Source organism: Triticum urartu, chromosome 6A (assembly GCF_056163025.1).
Source record: "Triticum urartu cultivar PI428250 chromosome 6A, HENAU_Tu73, whole genome shotgun sequence".
NCBI classification, from domain to species: domain Eukaryota; kingdom Viridiplantae; phylum Streptophyta; class Magnoliopsida; order Poales; family Poaceae; genus Triticum; species Triticum urartu.
Genome location: NC_141878.1, coordinates 358190927 through 358217658, shown reverse-complemented (window position 1 = coordinate 358217658; position 26732 = coordinate 358190927). Strand labels below are relative to the sequence as shown.

Here is a 26732-nt window from a genome sequence, read left to right as displayed (position 1 = left end):
GCATGAGTCGTATAGAAGATACGATCAACATGAAGATGTTCACCGATGTTGACTAGTCCGTCTCACGTGATGATCGGACACGGCCTAGTTGACTCGGATCATGTTTCACTTAGATGACTAGAGGGATGTCAATCTGAGTGGGAGTTCATTAAATAATTTGATTAGATGAACTTAATTATCATGAACATAGTCTAAATTATCTTTGCAAATATGTTGTAGATAAATAGCTCACGTTGTAGCTCCCTGTTTCAATACGTTCCTAGAGAAAGACCAAGTTGAAAGATATTGTAAGAAATGATGCGGACTGGGTCCGTAGTCTGAGGAGTGTCCTCACTGCTACACATAAGGCTTATGTCTTTGATGCACCGCTCGGTGTGCCAACCCCTCCAACATCGTCTGTGGATGTTGTGAACACCTGACAGACACATCCTGATGACTACTTGACAGTTTAGTGCACCATACTTTACGTCTTAGAATCGGGATTCCAATGACATTTTGAACGCCATAAGACATATGAGATGTTCCAAGAGCTGAAATTGGGATTTCAGGCTCATGCCCGTGTTGAGAGGTGTGAGACCTCTGACAAGTTCTTTTGCCAACAAGATGGAGGAGAATAGCTCAGCTAGTGAGCATGTGCTCAGAATGTCTTGGTGCTACAATCACTTAAATCAAGTGGGAGTTAAACTTCCAGATAAGATAGTGATTGATAGAGTTCTCTAGCCACTATCACTAAGCTACTAGATCTTCGTGATGAACTATGACATGCAAGGGATGGAGTTGATCCCGGAGCTATTCGCGGAACTTAAGACCGCAAAAGGTAGAAATCAAGAAGGAGCATCAAGTGTTGATGGTTTAACAAGACCACTGGTTTCAAGAAGGGCAAGGGCTAGAAGGGAAACTTCATGGATGGCAAACCAATTGCCGCTTCAGTGAAGGAACCCAAGGTTGAACCCAAACCCGAGACTAAGTGCTTCTATTGTAAGGGGAACGGTCACTGGTAGCGGAATTACCCCAAATGCATGGTAGATAAGAAGGTTGGCAACTTCAACAAAGTATATACGTGTTATTAATGTGTACCTCACTTACTCCTGGTAGCACCTGGGTATTGGATACCGGTTCAGTTACTATTATTGGTGACTTGAAGCAAAAGCTACGGACTAAACGGAGACTGGCTAAGGGCGAGGTGACGATGTGTGTTGGAAGTGTTTCCAAAGTTGATGAGATCACCATCGCATGCTCCATCTGCCTTCGGGATTAGTATTGAACCTAGATAAATGTTATCAGGTGTCTACGTTGAGCATGAATATGATTAGATCATGTTCATTGCAATACGGTTATTCATTTAAGTTAGAGAATAATGGTTATTCTGTTTACATGAATAATACCTTTCATGGTCATGCACCCTATGTGAATGGTTCATTGAATCTCGGTCGTGGTAATACACATGTTCACGCCAAAAGATGTAGAGTTAATAATGATAGTACCACTTTCTTGTGGCACTGCCGCTTAGGTCATATTGGCGTAAGATGCATGAAGAAACTCCATGTCGATGGATGTTTGGAGTCACTTGATTTTGAATCGCTTGACACATGCGAGCCATGCCTCATGGGCAAGATGACTAAGACCCCATTTTCAGGTACAATGAAATGGGCAAGTGACTTATTGGAAATCATACATGCTGATGCGCGTGATCCAATGAGAATTGAAGCGTGCGGTGGATATCGCTATTTTCTCATCTTCACTGACGATTTGAGTAGATATAGGTATATTTACTTAATGAAGCACAAGTCTGAAACGTTTGAAAAGTTCAAGCGATATCAGAGTGAAGTTAAGAATCATCATAACAAGAAGATCAAATTCCTACGATCTGATCAATGAGAATTTCTGAGTTATGAGTTTGGCAAACACTTAAGACATTGTGAATTGTTTCACAGTTGAAGCCACCTGGAACACCACAAGGTAATGGTGTGTCCGGACGTCGTAATCGAACCCTATGAGATATGGTGCGATCTATGATGTCTCTTACCAATCTACCATTTTCATTTTGAGGTTATGTGTTAGAGACAGCTGCATTCACTTTAGATAGGACACCATCTAAGTCCGTTGAGACGACATCATATGAACATTGTTTTGGCAAGAAACCAAAGTTGTCGTTTCTTAATGTTTGGGGATGCGATGCTTAAGGCTTCAGCCGGAGAAGCTCGAACCCAAAAGCGGACAAACACATCTTCATAGGATACCGAAAGGTGACAGTTGGGTATACCTTCTATCTCAGATCCGAGGGCAAATTGTTTGTCGCTAAGAATGGGTCCTTTCTCGAGAAGGAGTTTCTCTCGAAAGAATTGAGTGGGAGGAAGATAGAACTTTATGAGGTTGTCGAACCTTTATGAGGTTGTCGAACTTTATGAGTTTCTGTGGCGCCTACGTCTGTTGAATAGGAAGTTAATGATAGTGATCATGAAGCTTCGGATCAAGTTGCTATCAAACCTTGTAGGTCGACAAGATATGTACTACTCCTGAGTGGTACGGTAATCCTGTCTTAGATATCATGTTGTTAGACAACAATGAACCTACGAGTAATGGAGAAGCGATGGTGGGCCCGTATTTCGACAAATGATTAGAAGCCATGAAATCCGAGATAGGATCCATGTATCAGAACAAAGTATGGACTTTGGTGGACTTGCCCGATGATCGGCAAGCCATTGAGATAAATGGATCTTTAAGAAGAAGACGGATGAGGGCGGCAATGTTACCGTCTATGAAGCTCTACTTGTGGGAAAGGGTCTTTTCACAAGTTCAACGAGTTGACTACGATGAGAATTTCTCACCCGTAGTGATGCTTAAGTCCGTCGAAATCATGTTAGCATTAGCTATATTTTTCGATTATGAAATCTGACAGATGGATGTCCAAAACAAATTTTCTTACCAGTTTTTGTAAGAAAAAGTTGTATGTGATACAATAAAAGGTTTTGTCGATCCTAAGGATGCTAAAAGATATGCTGGCTCCAGCAATCCTTCTATGGACTAGAGCAAGCATCTCGGAGTCGGAATATATGCTTTGATGGAGTGATCAAAGCTTTTAGGTTTATACAATGTTTGCTAGAAACTTGTATTTACAAGAAAGTGAGTGGGAGCACTACAACATTTCTGATAAGTATATGTGGATGACATATTGCTGATTCGAAATAATTTAGAATTTCTGGAAAGCATAAACGGTTGTTTGAAGAGTGTTTTTCAAAGGAAGACCTGGATAAAGCTGCATACATATTGGGCATCAAGATCTATAGAGATAGATCAAGACGCCTGATGATACTTTCAAAGAACGCACACCTTGACATGTTTTTGAATGAATTCAAAATAGATCAGTCAAAGAAGGGGTTCTTACCTGAGTTGTAAGGTGTGAAGTTGAGTAAGACTCGAAGATTGACCATGTCAGAAGAAAGAGTAAGGACGAAGGTCGTCCCCTATGCTTTTGTCATAGGCTCTATACGGTATGCCATGGTGAGTACCGCACCTGATGTGTGCCTTGCCACATGTTTGGCAAGAGGGTACAAAGGTGATCTAGGAGTGGATCACCAGATAGCGGTCAAAATTATCCTTAGAGGAATAAGGAAATGTTTCTCAGTTATGGAGGTGATAAAGAGTTCGACGTAAAGAGTTACGTCGATGCAAGCTTAACACCTATTCGGATAGCTCTGAGTAGAGATAACGGATACGTATAATGGATCAACAATTTGGAGTAGCTCCAAGTGGAACGTGGTAGCAGCATCTACGTTATGACATAAAGTTTTGCGAAATACATAGGGATCTGAATATTGCAGACCCGTTGACTACAACCTCTCTCACAAGTATAACATGATCAAACCCAGAACTTATTGAGTGTTAATCACATAGTGATGTGAACTAGATTATTGAGTCTAGTAAACTCTTTGGATGTTGGTCACATGGCGATGTGACCTGTGAGTGTTAATCACATGGCGATGTGAACTAGATTATTGACTCTAGTGCAAGTGGGAAACTATTGGAAATATGCCCTAGAGGCAATAATAAATTAGTTATTATTATATTATATTTCATTGTTCATGATAATCATTTATTATCCATGCTAGAATTGTATTGATAGGAAACTCAGATACATGTGTGGATACATAGACAACACCATGTCCCTAGGAAGCCTCTAGTTGACTAGCTCGTTGATCAATAGATGGTTACGGTTTCCTGACCATGGACATTGGATGTCTTTGATAACGGGATCACATCATTAGGAGAATGATGTGATGGACAAGACCCATTCCTAAGCCTAGCACAAGATCGTGTAGTTCGTATGCTAAAGCTTTTCTAATGTCAAGTATCATTTCCTTAGACCATGAGATTGTGCAACTCCCGGATACCGTAGGAGTGCTTTGGGTGTGCCAAACGTCACAACGTAACTGGGTGGCTATAAAGGTGCACTATGGGTATCTCCGAAAGTGTCTGTTGGGTTGGCACGAATCGAGACTGGGATTTGTCACTCGTGTAAACGGAGAGGTATCTCTAGGCCCACTCGGTAGGACATCATCATAAGGTGCACAATGTGACCAAGGAGTTGATCATGGGATGATGTGTCACGGAATGAGTAAAGAGACTTGCCGGTAACTAGATTGAACAAGGTATCGGGATACCGACGATTGAATCTTGGGCAAGTATTGTACCGATAGACAAAGGGAATTATATACGGGATTGATTGAATCCTTCACATCGTGGTTCATCCGATGAGATCATCGTGGAGCAAGTGGGAGCCAACATGGGTATCCAGATCCCGCTGTTGGTTATTGACCGGAGAGTTGTCTCGGCCATGTCTGCATGACTCCCGAACCCGTAGGGTCTACACATTTAAGGTTCGATGACCCTAGGGTTTATAGGGAAAGTATCTACGCGGTTACCGAATGTTGTTCGGAGTCCCGGATGAGATCCCAGACATCACGAGGAGTTCCGGAATGGTCCAGAGGTAAATATTGATATATAGGAAGTATGGTTTTGGCCACTCGAAGTGTTCCGGACATCACCGGTAGTGTACCGGGACCACCGGAGGGGTCCGGGGGTCCACCGGGAGGGGCCACCGGCCCCGGAGGCCTACATGGGCCAATAGTGGGAAGGGACCAGCCCCTAGTTGGGCTGGGGCGCCTCCGACCAAAGCCCAAGGCGCCTCCAAGAGGGGAGGGGGGCAAACCCTAGGGCAGATGGGCCCTAAGGCCCACCCCAGGTGCGCCTCCCCCTCTCCCCCTTGTGGCCGCCACCCTAGATGGGATCAGGGGCTGCCGCACCCCCTCCCCTCCCCTTATATATACTTGAGGTATGGGGGCTGCCCAACACACGATTCGATCTCTCTCTTGGCGCAGCCCTACCCCTCTCCCTCCTCGTCTCTCGTAGTGCTTGGCGAAGCCCTGCTGGAGTCCCACGCTCCTCCACCACCACCACGCCGTCGTGCTGCTGCTGGATGGAGTCTTCCCCAACCTCTCCTTCTCCCCTTGCTGGATCAAGGTGTAGGAGACGTCACCGGGCCGCAGGTGTGTTGAACGCGGAGGCGCCGTTGTTCGGCGCTTAGATCGGAATCAACCGCGATCTGAATCGCTGCGAGTACAACTCCTTCATCCGTGTTCTTGCAACGCTTCCGCTTAGCAATCTACAAGGGTATGTAGATGCACTCCCCTTCCCCTCGTTGCTAGATTACTCCATAGATTGATCTTGGTGATGCATAGAAAATTTTAAATTTCTGCCACGACACCCAAAAATAACTTGCTGTAGCTTGTCTCATTTTTGCTCTCAAGTTGCCATCATGCTAAATCTGTCATCCTATTAACAACATGTTCCTTTTTGCAAGCATCATAGTAATTACTCCATGCTTCATATGAACTTGTGCCCTTGGACTAAGTTGAAGTGTATCATGTCTACTACATGTCCATGTCTTTTGAATGATTACTTAATTTGTTATTCTTTCTGTTATATGCCTCCAAAGTCAGCATAATAATGTCATTGTTTGCATTCCTAGATTTCCTCCAAGTGTGAGAATCAGCTTATATCATGTTGCATCTTGTCTTGTTGATTGCCATTGATCTATGGGTCATATGGAGATGCTTAGTAATGATGTTTTGCCATGTTTAACCTGTACTTCAATGCCATGCTTTTGTTTGCCATAATATTGCATTATATCAGCTTTGTTTAATGCTTCCAACATGTCAACATGTTATTCTTGCTCACATGTATGCCCGGTTTTTCGCTGTCATAATATGTGTTATTAAGTTGCCTTTTGCATTGATCATCTTGGTTTAATCTTGATGACTATGAACTTGAAACTTAATGTTATTTTATGCATGTAACCTGTACTTGGAGTGCATATCAAGTTTGTGTCCATGTGATACCTGTAGCATGTTGTTTCCTTGATTGCAAAGTGCGTAGTTGCTGTTTTGGGCAGATTGTGAGTGAAACTTGTATTGAGTGTATGTGTTGAACCGTTGCTCTGTTTTGAGCATGCTCTATATGAAACTTGCTTAGTTTTGCATGTAGTTTCATGTTACCTTGTTGCATCCATGTTTTGGAGTGTTTGTGATGTTGTTTGAATGCATTTTGCACCAATGCCATGTTTAACTTGTTTTGCTCATATCTTCTAGGCCGTAGCTCCGAATTAAATGAATTTTATATGTAACTTGTCTTGAAAACCGTGTAGATCATCTTGGTGCATTTTAACTCGATGTTTAACAACTTCAACATAATGTTTTGTTCAGGTCTGGACCAATTTCAAAATTTGCATATCAGGACTTACTGGAATTGTTATATGTTGTTTCCAGCCTCATTTAAACTTGCCTTGATGTGTTTCTCTTGCATGCATCATCTCTTGCCTTGAGTAGCATCATGTAGCCTTGTCATGCATCATACTTTGTTGAGCATCATGTCTTGTTTATGTGTTGTGTGTTTACCATGTTGTTTGCTTCTTTCCGGTTGTGCTCCTTGTCGATAGTCCCTGTTTCGTTGCGATCATGAGGATTCATTCGTCTACGTGGCTTCGCCTTCTTCATGGACTCGTTCTTCTTCCTAGCGAGATTTCAGGCAAGATGACTATCACCTTGGATTTCACTACTATCTTTGCTACGCTAGTTGTCTCGATGCTATCACTATGTCGCACTACCTACCATTTGTTTATCAAGCCTCTCAAATTACCATGATAGCCTCTAACCTTTTTACCCTTCCTAGCAAACCGTTGTTTGGCTATGTTACTGCTTGCTCAGCCCCTCTTATAGTGTTGCTAGTTGCAGGTGCAGTTGCAGGTTGTTTCATGTTGGGACATGGATATCATGGGATATCACAATATCTGTTGTTTAATTAATGCATCTATATACTTGGTAAAGGGTGGAAGGCTCGGCCTTGTGCCTAGTGTTTTGGTCCACTCTTGCCGCCCTAGTTTTCGTCATAACCATGTTATGTTCCTTGATTTTGTGTCCCTAACACGATGAGGGGTATGGGGCCCTCTTGATAGTTCGCTTTGAATAAAACTCTTCCATCAAGGCCCAACATTGGTTTTACCATTTGCCTAATAACAACTAAAAACTTGCATATGGACTTGCTGGGCCCCGTGGACTTTTAATCAATCCCCTGGGCTAGTGCTCCTTCGAGTGTCCGGCGCCCCCTGGGCAACCAGGGTCCCAGCCAACCCGATGTTTGGCCCATCTGGTGAGCCCTGAGAATGAGATATGTGCAGCTCCTATCGGGATTTGTCGGCACATCGGGAGGTCTTGCTGGTTTGTTTTTACCATTGTGAAAATGTCTTGTGCACCGGGATTCCGAGTCTGATCGGGTGTCTCGCGATGGAGGATTGTCTCCGTGGATCGTGAGCTTGTCATGGGCTAAGTTTGGACACCCCTGCAGGGTTTAAACTTTCGAGAGCCGTGCCTGCGGTTATGTGGCAGATGGGAATTTGTTAATATTCGGTTGTAGAGGACTTGAAGTAAACTCTTTTAAAATACACAAACCGCGTTGCGTAACCGTGACTATCTCTTTTCGGGGATGTTCGAGAGGATAACACAGTTGAGTTATGTTTGAACATAAGTAGTTCAGGATTGCTTATTGATCATCACTAGTTTACGACCGTTTGCGTAGTTTCTCATCTTACTCTTGTACTCATGAGTTAGCCACCATACATTGCTTAGTCACTGCTGAAACCTCACCACTTATCCTTTCCATACCCCTTTAAGCTTTGATAGTCTTGATACCCCTTTAAGCCGGCTACTGCTGCTATGGAAGCTGCTTCGACTTCAACGGAAGGAACCTGCTCACCCTCCTTCCGTAAACCAAGAGGCTACTCTGCATTTGCCTCCGCATCTAGCTGTCAGCAAACCCATCTCACATGCCTTGATGTGGTCGTCCAAAGTGCTACAACTACAGAACATGAACTGTGCTTCAGTACAAGACATGGGGCTTCAGGTGACACATTGAAAAGAAGTAAATATTTGCGTGCGCTGTGCATGTATACTTGTTGTCTAGATTTGGATGACTTATAACGTAGATGCATGTGCAGCTATGGGATTGGGCAATAGCTCGCATGATGAAGTAAATGAGGAAGAATTTGCTACGCTGAGAAAGAAAGCCAACATTCCTCTATTTGTGAGTTTAACAAACTTACCTTCGCCATGCTATTTTTCAACTTAAGAGAATTATGCATGACGATGCTTACTATTATTTATTATTTATGTTTCAGTGCTCAGCTTTTACACTGAGATGTGACGAGAAACTGAAACCTAAAGCAGGGATGAGATTTGAAGGGCTCGAGGCTGTGGAGGAGTTCTACAAGCCCTATGCACATCAAGTGGGTTTTGGAGTTCATGTTGGACAACAAAAAAAGTTGAACAAGGACGTTGTCCGGACAAAGTGTTTCATGTGCAGTAGGGAAGGTTTCGTGTTTCAGAAAAGCAAGGATATTAAAGATCCATCACTGAAAAGTCATAAGGTTACGACCATGCGATGTGGTTGTAATGCACATATCTTCGTCAAGTTGTAGCGACCAGACCTCAAACAGTCTGATCTCTGTGCTCCGGTGTCATCCCTGGATCAGTAATGCTGAGACCACATAGTACTCGGAGGATTTATAGCAGAGTAGCAATCACACACTTATTACATCGAGTGTCTCAAAAGAGAACTTATTACAATAAATATGGCTTAAGGCCATCTAATAACGATAACAGCGGAAGGCTTGGAAGATAAGTGAGTCCATCAACTCCAACGGCATCACTGAGTATAGAACCACGACCTAAAAACTCCTTAATCGTCGTCTGAAAAGTCTGCAACATTAACGTTGCAGCCCGAGAACGGGTCAGCACATGGAATATGCTGGCAAGGTAACACATAGAGAATAATGGAATGAAACAGCTATACTATATGCATATTTGGCTGGTGGAAAGCTCTATGGTTACAGTTTTGCGTAAGGCCAATTTTTCCCTACTTCAAAGGAATAAAATTTAATTACTACCATGGTGGTTGTTTAACATTGAGAATGGTTGACAGCATTCTCAATCCCAATTAAGCATCATCATTAAACATAACCCAACAAAATTAATTTAGAGTAACATGTTGAGATTCACATGAAAATCCAGGTACTAGATACTCAAGATGTCCATAACCGGGGACACGGCTAACCATGATTAGTTTATTACACTCTGCAGAGGTTTGCGCACTTTCCCCACAAGACTCGATCACCTCCGTTTGGTTTCTCGCACTACAGGGTGTTTGAGAAGACGGATAACCAAGACATAGTCTTTCAGAAGCGCTAGCACCTTACGATCGGGTAGACCGTACCACCTACATCCCCTACATCTGCTAGTCTACCACTGTAAGAGTTCGCACAACTTAGTCAACTATGCTAGAGCCCATAATAGCTTGTGGCTGCACACGGAAATTTCTAGTATGAATAGTCTCATGATCCCTTTGAGCCTGGGTGGCGGTCCAAAAGAAAACAGACAAGTCCTGGAATACCCAGGTGCCTCAATCCACCCAGATGTGTGTTTAAGTTGCCACCTTAGATAAACCATTAATTAGCAATCTCATATCTGTCATGGATATCACTCACCCAATCCACGTCTACTAGCATAGCATGGCATAATAAGCAAACGTAGAAGTAACTCCCAAAGGTTTGATAATAACAGGTAATAGGTACTACCTCATCTACTTCCCATCCCACAATTTAATTAGATCCTAATCATGCAATATGTGAGGATTGATCTAATGCAATAAAACTGGGTAGTAGAAAAGGTATGATCAAAGTGTTACTTGCCTTGCTGATGATCCGCGAAACCTAACGATTCGAAGTAACACGCGGCGCACTCCGGGTACTCTATCGCAGACAAACAAACAAGCATACAATAAGTACTCATCTAATGCACAGGTAAAACTCAAATAAGAGATCTAACCAAAAGATTCAACTTAAGAACTCCGGTTGGCAAAAAGAATCAAATCGAACGAAGCAACAAAAATCAAACGGCGAAAGAAAACAACTTTGTTCTAGTAATCTGGATCTAGGGCAAATTTTATAGTAGCAAAATCTTGTTTAAGTTGGTTAAACGGATAGAGGGTTTTGAGACAAATCTCTAGGCGCTTGAATCGCCTGATTCCGATAAACGAGCGAAAAGTTATACTAAAACGAAAATCGGATCAGGAATCGCGATCAAAAAAATCGCGGATTTAATCCGAGAAAAAGAAAAACGACGAACGCCGAATTTTTTTTTCGGCACGGAAAATGAGGCGCGACGAACCTCGGCGGCGGGATCCGGCGGCGGCGGCGGCTTAGGGCGCTTTAGGGTTTCCCCCCGGGGCCGGGCCTCGGCTTATAAAGGCCTCCCGGTCGGTGTCCAGGTCGGACACGGCCCGTTAAGTCGGTTCGTTTTTTTAATTATTCCGCTCGTAATAAAAATAAAAAGAAATACTAAACGGACTCCAAAAATTCCGAAATAAATTTTCACGGGCTTCTAAAATCAAGCCGCACAAGGTGAACATTTATTTGGGACCTAAATGCAATTTTGAAAAACGCACTTTTTTTCCTAAATTCAAATAAAACACCGAAAAACTCCGAAATAAAATCTTATTTGATTTTATTATTAAATCCTTAATATTTCTTTATTTTGGGAAAGTCATTTTATTCCCTCTCTCATATTTTTGTATTAGAAATAATTGATGATAAAATAAACAAAATCAAATGATCCTATTCTCAAAATTTGAGAAAACTCAAATATGAAAATAACGAAATCCCCAACTCTCTCCGTGGGTCATTGAGTTGCGTAGAATTTCTAGGATCAACCAAAATGCAAAATAAAATATGATATGCATGATGATCTAATGTATAACATTCCAAATTGAAAATTTGGGATGTTACAAACCTACCCCCCTTAAGATGAATCTCGCCCTCGAGATTCGGGTTGGCTAGAAAATAGGTGAGGGTGGTCTTTGAGCAAATCTTCCTCTCGCTCCTAGGTGGCCTCATCCTCCGTGTGGTGGCTCCACTGAACTTTGCAAAACTTGATAACCTTGCTGCGAGTAACTCGGTTGGCAAACTCGAGGATCTTAATTAGTTTCTCCTCGTAGGTCAAATCGTTATCCAACTGAATAGTTTCCAAAGGCACTGTATCTCTCAATGGTATGTCAGCCATCTCCGCATGACACTTCTTCAACTGGGAAATGTGGAACACATCATGAACTCCTGACAATCCTTCGGGCAATTCCAACTTGTAGGCTACTTCTCCCATAGGCTCCAAAACTCGATATGGTCCTACAAATCGTGGTGCTAACTTCCCTTTAACTCCAAAACGCTTTGTTCCACGAAGTGGAGATACTCGAAGATAAGCTCTATCTCCAACTTCGTAAACCGTCTCCTTGCGTTTAGAATCCACATAACTCTTCTGTCTGGACTGGGCTACCTTGAGCCTATCGCGAATCAACTTCACCTTCTGTTCAGACTCTTTAATCAAGTCAGGTCCAAACAACTGGCGGTCTCCAACTTCGTCCCATGACAGCGGTGTCCTGCACCTCCTTCCGTACAAAGCTTCGAAATGGGCCATCTTTAAACTGGTTTGATAACTATTGTTGTAAGAGAACTCTGCATATGGCAAATTATCGTCCCAACTAGATCCATAATCTAGCGCACAAGCTCTCAGCATATCCTCCAAAATCTGATTGACTCTTTCGGTCTGTCCATCTGTCTGTGGATGAAAAGCTGTACTGAATTCTAGCCTGGTACCCAAAGTTTCGTGCAACTGCTTCCAGAATTTTGAGGTAAACTGGGTTCCTCTATCCGATACGATACTCCTTGGAACTCCATGCAGACATACGATTCTGGTCATGTATATCTTTGCCAACTTAGCACTGGTGTAAGTGGTCTTTACTGGGATGAAATGAGCTACTTTCGTAAATCGATCGACAACAACCCAAATTGAGTCATAGCCTGAACGAGTCCTAGGCAACCCCGTGATAAAATCCATGCCTAGCTTATCCCACTTCCATTTGGGTATCGGCAATGGTTGTAACGATCCTGCTGGCTTCTGATGCTCTGCCTTTACTCTCCGGCATACATCACAAACTGCTACATACTCCGCAATATCCTTCTTCATTCCGGTCCACCAGAAAATATCCTTCAAATCCAAATACATCTTGGTATTTCCTGGGTGAATCGTGTGCCTCTTGCAAAATCAACTTCCTGATCTCCGGGTCATTGGGCACGTAAACGCAGTCTTAGAACCATAGGGTGTCGTGCTCATCCTCATGAAATCCTTTAGCTTTTCCTTTGCTCAGTTTCTCCTTTATAGCGGCAATCTCTTTGTCAGCTTTTTGAGCTTCCCTGAATCTATCCATCAAAGTTGACTGAATCTCTAGTGCTGCTACATAACTTCTTGGAACTATTTCCAAACATAGTTCGCGAAGATTTTCTGCTAACTCCTTGGGTATTTCTCCCGTCATTAACGTATTGACATGGCTCTTGCGGCTTAATGCGTCTGCTACTACATTAGCCTTTCCAGGATGATAATGCAATTTCATATCATAATCCTTGATAAGCTCCAACCATCTCCTTTGTCTGAGATTCAACTCCTTCTGTGTGAAAATGTACTTCAAACTCTTATGATCCGTGTACACCTCACAATGATTTCCAATGAGAAAATGTCTCCATGTCTTCAATGCATGCACTACGGCTGCTAACTCCAAATCATGCGTGGCATAATTGAACTCATGAGGTTTCAGTTGTCTTGAGGCATATGAAACAACTCTCCTTTCCTGCATAAGCACTGCTCCAAGTCCTCGACGTGAAGCGTCGCAATACACCTCATAATCCTTGGTCTGGTCTGGCAAAATCAACACTGGTGAGGTAACCAAACATTTCTTCAACTCCTGGAAACTAGCCTCACACTCCTCCGTCCATATGAACTTGGTATCCTTCTTCAACAACTCAGTCATAGGCTTCGCAATCTTTGAGAAATTCTCAATAAATCTCCGGTAGTATCCTGCGAGTCCAAGAAAACTCCGGATCTCTCCAACTGTTGTTGGGGCTTCCCACTTGGTCACAGTTTCAACTTTAGCGGGATCTACTGCTATACCTTCTCCAGATATAACGTGTCCGAGGAATCCTACTTCCTTCAACCAAAACTCACATTTGCTGAACTTGGCATATAATTGATGTTCTCTGAGCTCTCCAAGTACCAAACGCAAATGCTCCTTATGTTCCTCTTCATTCTTCGAATAAACCAGGATATCATCAATGAACACTACGACGAACTTATCCAAAAACTCCATAAACACTTTGTTCATCATGTTCATAAAATAGGCAGGTGCGTTAGTCAGACCAAATGACATAACGGTATACTCGTACAGCCCATACCTGATGGTAAAAGCTGTCTTTAGAATATCCTGTTCTTGAATCTTCAATTGGTGGTATCCTGATCGCAGATCGATCTTGGAAAATACCTTAGCTCCTTGCAATCGATCAAACAGATCATTGATCATTGGTAGTGGGTACTTGTTCTTGATTGTTACTTCATTCAATCCTCGATAATCAACAACCATCCTTAACGATCCATCTTTCTTCTCCACTAGAAGTATTGGCGATCCCCAAGGCGAAGAACTTGGGCGAATATAACCTTTATCCAGTAACTCCTTAATCTGCTTCTTAATTTCCACCAAATCCTTTGCTGGCATCCTATATGGTCTCTTTGATATTGACCCTGTGCCTGGCAATAGCTCAATCAAAAACTCAATATCTCTATCCGGTGGCATGCCTGGCAACTCCTCTGGAAATACATCAGGGAAATCCCTTACCACTGGTACTTCCTCCTGCACAACTCCTGTTAGGAAATTTACTTGAGTCCTCTTTGGCTCATGCCGGGATACATACTTGATCCTTCTCCCTTCTGGTGTGGTAAGCAAAATTGACTTACTAGAAAATTCAATATTCCGTTCATACTTTGATAACCAATCCATGCCTAATATCACATCCAATCCTTGGGATTCCAACACTATTAGGTCTGAGGGAAAAACATAGTTACCAATCCTTAATGGTAACCTATCACACCATAGACTAGCCACATACTCTGCTCCGGGCGAGGTTACTAACATGGGTGACCTAAGGGCTTGGGTTGGTAGGTTATACTTATCCACAAATCCCCTTGAGATGTATGAATGCGATGCACCAGTATCAAAAAGAACGAGTGTAGTAATTGACTTAACCAAAAATTTTCCTATTACTGCATCGGGCTGAGCTTCAACCTCCTCCATGCTAACGTGGTTCACCTGTCCCCTGTTAAAAGGGTTCGGCTTCTTCCCACAACTTCCATTGCTATTTCCATTTTGCAATTCAGGACATTCATTTGCATAATGTCCTGTCTTCGAACACTTAAAGCAAGTGACTTGGCTCAAGTCCTTCTTGGCTGGGGTTGAGGGGTTGGTGCGGTTCTGGCCGTTGCTTCCTCCATTGACATTACCATTCTTGGTGCCATTGTGATTGTGCGAGCTACCTCCTCCATGGGTATGCTGAAAATGTCCTCCCGGTCTAGGGGTAAAACGTGGCTTCTGCTGAGCTCCTGAATTGTACTTTCCTTGTCCATACTTCCTCTTGCGATTCTCAATTTGCTGCTGCTTCGCTTCAATCATAAGAGCACGATCTACCAACTCCTGGTAGTTGTTGAAGGTTGCTACCATCAACTGCATGCTCAACTCATCATTCAGTCCTTCCAGAAACTTCTCCTGCTTAGCTGCATCCGTAGCGACGTCATCTGGGGCATAACGTGCTAACTTACTAAATTCCTCCACATACTGGCCAACTGTCCTTCCTCCTTGGCGCAAGTTGCGAAACTCATGCTTCTTCATGGCCATAGCTCCTGCTAAAACATGGGCAGTACGAAAAGCCTGCTGAAACTGGTCCCATGTGACAGTGTCTACAGGGAAAGTGGCTGTGAAATTCTCCCACCATGATGCCGCGGGTCCTTCTAACTGATGTGCGGCAAACTTCACCTTCTCCGCATCTGTGCATACTGCTGTGGTCAACTCCCTAGCTGTCTTGCGGAGCCAATCATCTGCTATTATCGGCTCGGTGCTACTGGAAAACACCGACGGATTCAGCCTAAGAAAACGGGCTAAGTGGTCAACAGGTGGTGGTGGTGGTGGTGGGTTGTTGTTATTGTTCCCCCGATTCTGATTCTGGACTAGCAACTGCATCAATGTGTTCTGCTGCTGGATCAACTGAGTGAGCTCTGGTGGAAAGGCAAATCTGGGGTCACGTCTCGGAGGCATCTGAGGGTTTAGAAAAGATGAGATATAAGAATAGAGGGGGTCTAAAGAGAAAACACTACCCATATGCACATGAGGCAAAACAAACAATTCACTTGAATCAATCAAACAAGGGCATACAATCGATCTACCTATCGCAAAAGTGCTCAGACTACTATATTTACATGGTGGACTACTACTACTGATGAGGTGGTCTACTAGAAATATTTTTCGGTCGTTGACTCCATGATATCTGCTCCAGCTTCATCAACATAGTCATCATCGCTACTATCCGCTTCCGAGTCGGTGCCGTCGATGATGATGTAGTCTTCCGGGCTAATCTCCTTGGGTTCTTCGTCTTCATCTACTGGCGTAGGGTCTCCCACAAATATTCCAATCTTCTTGATCAGGTCGTCATTGTTCTCCACCAATACTTCAATTTCCTCTTCATAATCTTCACGTGTAGCCTTGAGTTCTTCCTCCAGTTCCTTGATTCTAGTCTTAGCCTTCTTCAGATCTATCATGTCGGCGCACATCTGGTTCTCCTGTCGTCGAATGTGCTGGTTTAGCTCCTGGATAAAAGCTGCAATTGATCTATCCTTCCTGGTGCTGATCATCTCCCAGTGTTCATCTCGGCGCCCACAAATCTGGTAGATAGTATCCTTGAGATCATTGCGGTAGACTTCTCCAATGCGTCCCATGGCGATGTGAACTGCCATGCTCTTTCCTAGACTCCAAGTTGGTGCATCAAAAGAAAACTCTATGGGCTCAGTGACTGGCATGAACGTCCTTCCTGGAACTTGAACTTGAATCATCCAGCGCTCTTCTTCAGGTAAAGTGGCGTTGTAGGTTCCTGTGAAGCTTGGTACTCCTATGTTCAGGTATCTAGTGACTTCCTTCAAGTGTCGTCCAAAGGGTGTATCTTCATCCGGTTGTGTGAACTTGTTCCTTGCATCCGCCATCCTAAAGAGTAGAAAAGATGAGAGGTCAGAAGAGAAGAGAGTGAACAGTGATCTAGGTCTCTAACTTAGTGGTCGTGTCCTACAGTCAGCGTGTGCCCTGATACCATCTCTGTAGCGACCAGACCTCAAACAGTCTGATCTCTGTGCTCCGGTGTCATCCCTGGATCAGTAATGCTGACACCACATAGTACTCGGAGGATTTATAGCAGAGTAGCAATCATACACTTATTACATCGAGTGTCTCAAAAGAGAACTTATTACAATAAATATGGCTTAAGGCCATCTAATAACGATAACAGCGGAAGGCTTGGAAGATAAGTGAGTCCATCAACTCCAATGGCATCACTGAGTATAGAACCATGACCTAAAAACTCCTTAATCATCGTCTGAAAAGTCTGCAACATTAACGTTGCAGCCCGAAAACGGGTCAGCACATGGAATATGCTGGCAAGGTAACACATAGAGAATAATGGAATGAAACAACTATACTATATGCATATTTGGCTGGTGGAAAGCTCTATGGTTACAGTTTTGCGTAAAGCCAATTTTTCCCTACTTCAAAGGAATAAAATTTAATTACTACCATGGTGGTTGTTAAACATTGAGAACGGTTGACAACATTCTCAATCCCAATTAAGCATCATCATTAAACATAACCCAACAAAATTAATTTAGAGTAACATGTTGAGATTCACATGAAAATCCAGGTACTAGATACTCAAGATGTCCATAACCGGGGACACGGCTAACCATGATTAGTTTATTACACTCTGCAGAGGTTTGCGCACTTTCCCCACAAGACTCGATCGCCTCCGTTTGGTTTCTCGCACTACAGGGTGTTTGAGAAGACGGATAACCGAGACATAGTCTTTCAGAAGCGCTAGCACCTTACGATCGGGTAGACCGTACCACCTACATCCCCTACATCTGCTAGTCTACCACTTTAAGAGTTCGCACAACTTAGTCAACTATGCTAGAGCCCATAATAGCTTGTGGCTGCACACGGAAGTTTCTAGTATGAATAGTCTCATGATCCCTTTGAGCCTGGGTGGCGGTCCAAAAGAAAACAGACAAGTCCTGGAATACCCAGGTGCCTCAATCCAGCCAGATGTGTGTTTAAGTTGCCACCTTAGATAAACCATTAATTAACAATCTCACATCTGTCATGGATATCACTCACCCAATCCACGTCTACTAGCATAGCATGGCATAATAAGCAAACGTAGAAGTAACTCCCAAAGGTTTGATAATAACAGGTAATAGGTACTACCTCATCTACTTCCCATCCCACAATTTAATTAGATCCTAATCATGCAATGTGTGAGGATTGATCTAATGCAATAAAACTGGGTAGTAGAAAAGGTATGATCAAAGTGTTACTTGCCTTGCTGATGATCCGCGAAACCTAACGATTCGAAGTAACACGCGGCGCACTCCGGGTACTCTATCGCAGACAAACAAACAAGCATACAATAAGTACTCATCTAATGCACAGGTAAAACTCAAATAAGAGATCTAACCAGAAGATTCAACTTAAGAACTCCGGTTGGCAAAAAGAATCAAATCGAACGAAGCAACGAAAATCAAACGGCGAAAGAAAACAACTTCGTTCTAGTAATCTGGATCTAGGGAAATTTTATAGTAGCAAAATCTTGTTTAAGTTGGTTAAGCGGATAGAGGGTTTCGAGACGAATCTCTAGGCGCTTGAATCGCCTGATTCCGATAACGAGCAAAAAGTTATACTAAAACGAAAATCGGATCAGGAATCGCGATTAGAAAAATCGCGGATTTAATCCGAGAAAAAGAAAAACAACGAACGCCGATTTTTTTTCGGCATGGAAAACGAGGCGCGACGAACCTCGGCGGCGAGATCCGGCGGCGGCGGCGGCGGACGTCGGCGGCGGCTTCTTAGGGCGGAGGCGGCTTAGGGCGCTTTAGGGTTTCCCCCCGGGGCCGGGCCTCGGCTTATAAAGGCCTCCCGGTCGGACACAGGCCGTTAAGTCGGTTCGTTTTTTTTAATTATTCCGCTCGGAAGAAAAATAAAAAGAAATAATAAACGTACTCCAAAAATTCCGAAATAAATTTTCACGGGCTTCTAAAATCAAGCCGCACAAGGTGAACATTTATTTGGGACCTAAATGCAATTTTGAAAAACGCACTTTTTTTCCTAAATTCAAATAAAACACCGAAAAACTCCGAAATAAAATCTTATTTGATTTTATTATTAAATCCTCAATATTTCTTTATTTTGGGAAAGTCATTTTATTCCCTCTCTCATATTTTTGTATTAGAAATAATTGATGATAAAATAAATAAAATCAAATGATCCTATTCTCAAAATTTGAGAAAACTCAAATATGAAAATAACGAAATCCCCAACTCTCTCCATGGGTCATTGAGTTGCGTAGAATTTCTAGGATCAACCAAAATGCAAAATAAAATATGATATGCATGATGCCCTAATGTATAACATTCCAAATTGAAAATTTGGGATGTTACACAAGTTGTGTGGCGAAAACACCTACATGATACACTCATCGGTTGAGTGCCACACCATGGCCTTGTATCTTCTGATAAACTGTAACGCTCCGAGCCCGATCCGCCAGGTGTCTGCTATTTATTTGTTGTCGTTGCCATGTCATTTGCTTGCGTGTTGCATCTTTGCCATATCATCATGTGCATATCATTTGCATTCATGTTCGTCTCTTGGATCCGGTCACTTCTCCGTTGCTCGTTTTGAAATCCGACACTCTCCCATGCACTCGTTGCACCTCTCAGACCTTGTTTCATGAGCGGGAGAAAAATGTTCTTGGAATGGGCCGAGATTTGTCGAGTGGTCTTGATATATCACTGGTAGACCGCTTGTCAAATTTTGTTCCATTTGGAGGTCCTTTGATGCCCCAACGGTTAACGGCGTTGACCGAAACGTCCCTTCCCTTTGCATCCCAGCCCCCCCTCCAGAACAGCCCACTAGCCCATCTAAACTCCCTCCATGCTCTCCGTCATTGGATCACGTTCGTGAGGGAAAAAACCGCACCTCATTTGGACTCCCCTAGCTCCCTATACCTATATAAACACCCCTCCCCCGAAATTCATGGATAAACCCTAGCCTTCCTCTTCCTTGCGCCGCTGGACATGTCCACCCTCGCCGGACATGTCCAGCCGCCACATGTTTCGGTCAATCAGAGGCCAACACGTCATCGCCGCCGCCACTCCGAGCCACTCCGCGGGCGCCACGTCGCCAACCTCGCCACCGGTCAACGCCTCCCACCGCGCGGGCCCGCCGAGCCCAGATCTGGCCCGCGCCGGGCCGAACCGGGCCCGATGGAGCCCCGCGTCCCCGCCGCCTAATCCCGATCGTGCCGCGCCCGAGAGCCTCCCGCCGGCCGAGCTCCGCCTCCTCGCGCCTCCCGCCGGCGACCTGCCACCGTGGCCCGTCCGCGTGCCGGCCGTAGGAGGTCGCCACCACCGCCGTCCTTCCACACCCCGCGCCCGGCCTTCGCCGAATCTGGCGTCCCCCGCTCTGGATCCACCGCCTCCGCCCGGTTCCCCTTGTCGCCGGCCTCCCTGCTCTGCTCGCCGTTGCCATGGCGCCACCGTCGCCGCCTTGCGTCCGCTCGTGCCTCAGGCACGAGGAGGAGGCAGCACCTCGCCCGCTCGCCCCTCGTGGGCCTCCTCTGCCTCACGTGGGCCGGCCTTGTTCGTCCCAGCTCCGCCTTGTTCGGCCTGCCTCACCTTTTGGCCCAGTGGCCCAATGTGAGCCCCTCTGTTTTTGCTAAGTCTCCAGAAAACTATATCATGCTGCATATTTGTGAGTGGTACAACTTTGTGCATGTGTGTCCAAATTGAGTGTATGATATATCAAAATGTTCATCTTTGAGTTCTCTACATGCTAGTGTCTTTTTCATGCATGATACTGTCCATATTGATGCCTTAATCATCATTGCGAAAGTGCTAAATGATATAACCTGCTGAAATTGTCATAACTTGCTGTTTTGTCTTTTTCATTGCATTTTTTGTTGATCTTTTGTGCATCATGTCTACATGTTTTAGGAGAATCTTCATGCCATATTTAAAGTGGTGCAATCCATGTATTTTTATGTGCCTTGTGGTGAATAGAACAAGTTTGTGAAGTGTGCTACTTGATGTTGTTGATTTCTGAGACTTAGTGATTTTTGCTAAGTCTGTAACTGTTACAATATGTTGCTCTGTTAACTTGAAGCTACCATCCATTCCATGCATAATCTGGAGATGCCTAGTTGACATGTTTTGATGTCCATATTATGCTATATCATTCCATTCCTTTTGATGCCACATATATGTCCTGTAGCATATGTTTTCATTGCCATGAACATGCCTATATGGTGTTCTAGTTTTCTGTTAATTTCATGATGCCATGTTATGAGCTTGTTATAGTTTGATCAATGCCTCTTTTGGAGATGCTTCCATTACATGTTTTTAATATGAGTAGTTTGTCCACATGCCAAGTTTGTTAATTTTATAATTCATATGACGTTTGTTCCAAGCTTGCAAACATGCTATGTTGATGTTGCTGTTTTACACTTGCTGAAACTGTTACAATATTCAATCTTGTCTTGGTGGTTCCCACTAGTCCATGAGTCATATGTATATAATGCCTTGATGTTATTTGCTCTTTGTTATGTGTACTTTGATGCCATGCACATGGTTTCCATATAACTTGCTATAGCTTGTCTCATTTTTGCTCTCAAGTTGCCATCATGCTAAATCTATCATCTTGTTAACAACATGTTCCTTTTTGCAAGCATCATAGTAATAACTCCATGCTTCATATGAACTTGTGCCCTTGGACTAAGTTGAAGTGTATCATGTCTAATACATGCCCATGTCTTTTGAATGATTACTTGAGTTGTTATGCTTGCTGTTATGTGCCTCAAAAGTTAGCATCATAATGCTATTGTTTGCATTTCCAGATTTCCTCTAAGTGTGAGAATCAGCTTATATCATGTTGTATCTTGTCTTGTTGATTGCCATTGATCTATGGGTCATATGGAGATGCTTAGTAATAATGTTTTGCCATGTTTGACCTGCACTTTAATGCCATGCTTTTTTTGCCATGACCTTGCACTATATCATCTTTGTTTCATGCGTCCAACATGTCAACATGTTATTCCTGCTCACATGTATGCCCTGTTTTTTACAAAGTCATAATATGTGTTATTAAGTTGCTTTTTGCATTGATCATCTTGGATTAATCCTAATGCCTATGAACTTGAACCTTAATGTCATTTGAAGCATGTAACTTCTAATTTGAGTGCATATCAAGTTTGTGTCCATGTGATACCTGTAGCATGTTGTTTCCTTGATTGCAAAGTTCCTAGTTGCTGTTTTGGGCAGATTGTGAGTGAAACTTGTATTGAGTGTATGTGTTGAACGGTTGCTTCGTTTTGAGCATGCTCTATATGAAACTTGCTTGGTTTTGCATGTAGTTTCATGTTATCTTGTTGCGTCCATGTTTTGGAGTGTTTGTGATGTTGTTCGAATGCATTTTGCACCAATGCCATGTTTAACTTGTTTTGCTCATATCTTCTAGGTCGTAGCTCCGAATTAAACGAACTTTATATGTAACTTGTCTAGAAAACCGTGTAGATCATCTTGGTGCATTTTAACTCGATGTTTAACAACTTCAACATAATGTTTTGTTCAGTTCTGGACCAATTTCAAAATTTGCATATCAGGACTTACTGGAATTGTTATATGTTGTTTCCAGCCTCATTTAAACTTGCCTTGATGTGTTTCTCTTGCATGCATCATCTCTTGCCTTGAGTAGCATCATGTAGCCTTGTCATGCATCATACTTTGTTGAGCATCATGTCTTGTTTATGTGTTGTGTGTTTACCATGTTGTTTGCTTCTTTCCGGTTGTGCTCCTTCTCGATAGTCCCTGTTTCGTTGCGATCGTGAGGATTCATTCGTCTACGTGGCTTCACCTTCTTCACGGACTCGTTCTTCTTCCTAGCGAGATTTCAGGCAAGATGACCATCACCTTGGATTTCACTACTATCTTTGTTACGCTAGTTGTCTCGATACTATCACTATGTCGCACTACCTACCACTTGTTTATCAAGCCTCCCAAATTATCATGATAGCCTCTAACCTTTTTACCCTTCCTAGCAAACCGTTGTTTGGCTATGTTACCGCTTGCTCAGCCCCTCTTATAGTGTTGCTAGTTGCAGGTGCAGTTGCAGGTTGTTCCATGTTGGGACATGGATATCATGGGATATCACAATATCTGTTGTTTAATTAATGCATCTATATACTTGGTAAAGGGTGGAAGGCTCGGCCTTATGCCTAGTGTTTTGGTCCACTCTTGCCACCCTAGTTTCCGTCATAACGGTGTTATGTTCCTTGATTTTGTGTCCCTAACACGATGAGGGGTATGGGGCCCTCTTGATAGTTCGCTTTGAATAAAACTCTTCCATCAAGGCCCAACATTGGTTTTACCATTTGCCTAATAACAACTAAAAACTTGCATATGGACTTGCCGGCCCCCATGGATTTTTAATCAACCCCCCGGGCCAGTGCTCCTTCGAGTGTCCGCCCCCCCTGGGCAACCAGGGTCTCAGCCAACCCGATGTCTAGCCCATCTGGTGAGCCCTGAGAACGAGATATGTGCAGCTCCTATCGGGATTTGTCGGCACATCGGGAGGTCTTGCTGGTTTGTTTTTACCATTGTGAAAATGTCTTGTGCACCGGGATTCCGAGTCTGATCGGGTGTCCCGCGATGGAGGATTGTCTCCATGGATCATGAGCTTGTCATGGGCTAAGTTGGGACACCCCTGTAGGGTTTAAACTTTCGAGAGCCGTGCCTGCGGTTATGTGGCAGATGGGAATTTGTTAATATTCGGTTGTAGAGGACTTGAAGTAAACTCTTTTAAAATACACCAACTGCGTTGCGTAACCGTGACTATCTCTTTTCGGGGATGTTCGAGAGGATAACACGGTTGGGTTATGTTTGAACGTAAGTAGTTCAGGATCGCTTATTGATCATCACTAGTTTATGACCGTTTGCGTAGATTCTCATCTTACTCTTGTACTCATGAGTTAGCCACCATACATTGCTTAGTCGCTGCTGAAACCTCACCACTTATCCTTTCTATATCCCTTTAAGCTTTGCTAGTCTTGATACCCAGGGTAATGGGATTGCTGAGTCCTCGTGGCTCACAGATTACTACACCAACAGTTGCAGGTACAGGTAATGCGATGATCATGACGTGAGAGCGATTTTTGCATGTTTTGGAGTTCTTCTTCTTCTTCTTCTTCGTCGATCTTGGGTTAGGTTCCTAGTCGGCAGCCTGGGCTAGTAGGGTTGATGTCGTTTGAGCTTCTGTTTGTGTTTCATCCATAGTCAGATGCTGTTCTATATATGATGTATTGATGTATTCTTGCGGCATTTGTATGTCTTGTATGTATCCCTATCTATTATGTAATGGATCAATGTAATGATATCCACCTTGCAAAAGCGTGTCAATATGCGGTTCTATCCTTGGTGGGACCTTCGAGTCCCTTTAGGATAGTGTCGCATATTGGGCGTGACATAAACTTCACTTGATCAGATCGAATCGTAGAGTTAGTGAGAGGGCAAAAAATACGTTATACACTTGCCACAAAGCAAGCATAGGTACATGCCAAGCATACATGCTCCTTCAAGTCAACGAAGGAGGGATTCCGAATGTTGGATTCTCAAAGAGGGACTTGCAAAATTATTACCGTGGCCTCAGGTATAAAATCAAGAACGCCGATGCTCAAATATTTGTTGCCCAACTAGCTAGAAAGCAAGAAGTCAATCCAGCCTTTTTCTATGATTTTGTTATAAATGAAGAGGGGAATTTAATGTATCTGTTCTGGGCAGATGCCATGAGTAGGAAGAATTACAGTCATTTCGGTGCTAATGGGGTGGTATCATTTGATTCTACATACGCCACTAATCAATACAACATGATCTTTGCACCGTTTACAGGGGTCAATCATCACTTACAAAGTGTGTTTTTGGTGCGGCATTCTTGCCGAATGAGGAGGCCAAGTCATATGTTTGGTTGTTTGAGACCTTTCTTCTAGCAATGGGTGGGGCAGCACCTAAACTAATCATAACAGATGAAGCCTGTAGCGTCAAGAATGCAATGGATGAAGTATTTCCATACATTGTGCATAGGTTATGCATGTGGCACATAATGGAGAAAGTTCCTGAGAAGATTGAACCAGTGATTAGAGAAGAACCTGAATTTAGGGAGAGGATGAATTCGTGTGTATGGGGTTCAGAAATTCCGGGCGAGTTTGAGTTGCAATGGAATTCCATCATTTCAGACTATCACCTGGAGGAGAATGAGTAGTTGGCTAATAGATTTAGCATTCGTGAGTCATGGATACCTGCTTACTTTATGGACATACCATTGGCGGGCATTCTCCGAACCACTTCAAGGTCTGAAAGTGCAAATTCATTTTTAACCGTTTCATTCATCACAAGCTTGCTTTTGTTGAGTTCTGGCTCAGGTTTGACACGACATTAGAATGCCAACGCGAGGAGGAGTTGATTGCAGACAACTCAAGCATTCATAGGACGCCGCAACTATTGACACCATGGGAAATAGAAAAACAAGGTAAGGAAGTGTTTACATATGAAGTATTTGAGAGATTTCAGAAAGAGATTGTTGCAGCAAGAGACCACTGTTGCGTTCAAGGCATTTCACAAGATGGAGCAGTAAAAATTGTGACCTTGAAAGGTCCATCCCACAAGATTAGGGAAGTTCAGTGCGACACGACAACGGTGATAGCTACTTGTTCATGCAAGTTATTTGAGGCAATTGGAATCCCATGCCGCCATATTATCCAGGTGTTGAGAGTTGAAAATCAAAATGTACTTCCATCCTACTACATTATGAAAAGATGGGAGAAGCGATGCAAATGGTATAAGAGTTTATACAATTGCCATTCATATCTATTTGGAAATCTAATGGTTGGCATAATTTTCTTTTATTTACAGGGAGAATGTTTATGATGAGCATGGAAATTTACTAGAAGAGAAGGCCACCGACTCCTTGAATGATGTTACGAAGAAGAAGATTTCGATTGTACGCAATAAGTTGGAAGATCTAATTCAAAACGCGAAACACTCGGATGAAGGCATGGACTTTTTATCATCAAGTGTATTGAAAATTGAAGCACCTTTAGATGAAATGGTTCCTGCATCAGGTCTGAAGCACACTAGACAAGAAGAGTACGAGGCCAACTAAACAAGTTCGTACTGTGGGGAAATGCAAAAGAATAAAAAATGGAAAGGAAACGAGTCAGGAGGATCAGAAAAATAAGAAGAAGGAAGCCAAGCTAAAGGTCGCATGCTTGTGCAAGACGTGCAACCAAATAGTATTTCATGATAGTCGCTATTGTCCTAGCAAAAAATTTAAAGGAAAATGGGTTGAGATTGTGCAAGAGGTGAAGGGAAATGGTGTTCCATGATGGCCCTCGATTGTCTTCAAAATTCATGAATTTATACACCTTTTGAGTTGTTATTTGATTTTTTAAGGTACTGAACTCTTGTATTCAAAGAGAATATGTCTTCTGTCAAACTGTCTTTCTCTTATTTTCTTTGACCAGTGTTGAGTTCACTGGGGTGTACCAAGTAGCAGGAGACCATGATATATTGAACAACTCTAATTTTGTCATACCAAGGAGCATATAAACCTCACCCGCAAAAAAAAGGACCATATAAACCTGAACATGCTCTGGTTTTGTTATACCAAGCAGTGCATAACACTGAACATGCTCTAGTTTTGTTATACCATAGAGCACATAACTATAAGTATGCTCTGCTTTTTTTATACCAGGGAGACATGCTCTGATTTATAGCAAGGAGCAACTGCTATCACATATGAGACTTTCATGTATAGGAAACTTTGTCAAACTAATAGCTCATCCATTTATTCTATTGTACAAGTAGTGTTCAATTCAACCACTCATCAGCTTGGGATGT

General features: G+C 43.1%; 1 pseudogene; it reads left to right on the top strand.

The window, feature by feature from the left end:
- Positions 1-26218, top strand: part of LOC147965234 (protein FAR1-RELATED SEQUENCE 5-like) — a 39879-nt pseudogene extending 13661 nt beyond the window's left edge.
- The last annotated feature ends 514 nt before the right edge of the window (positions 26219-26732 follow it).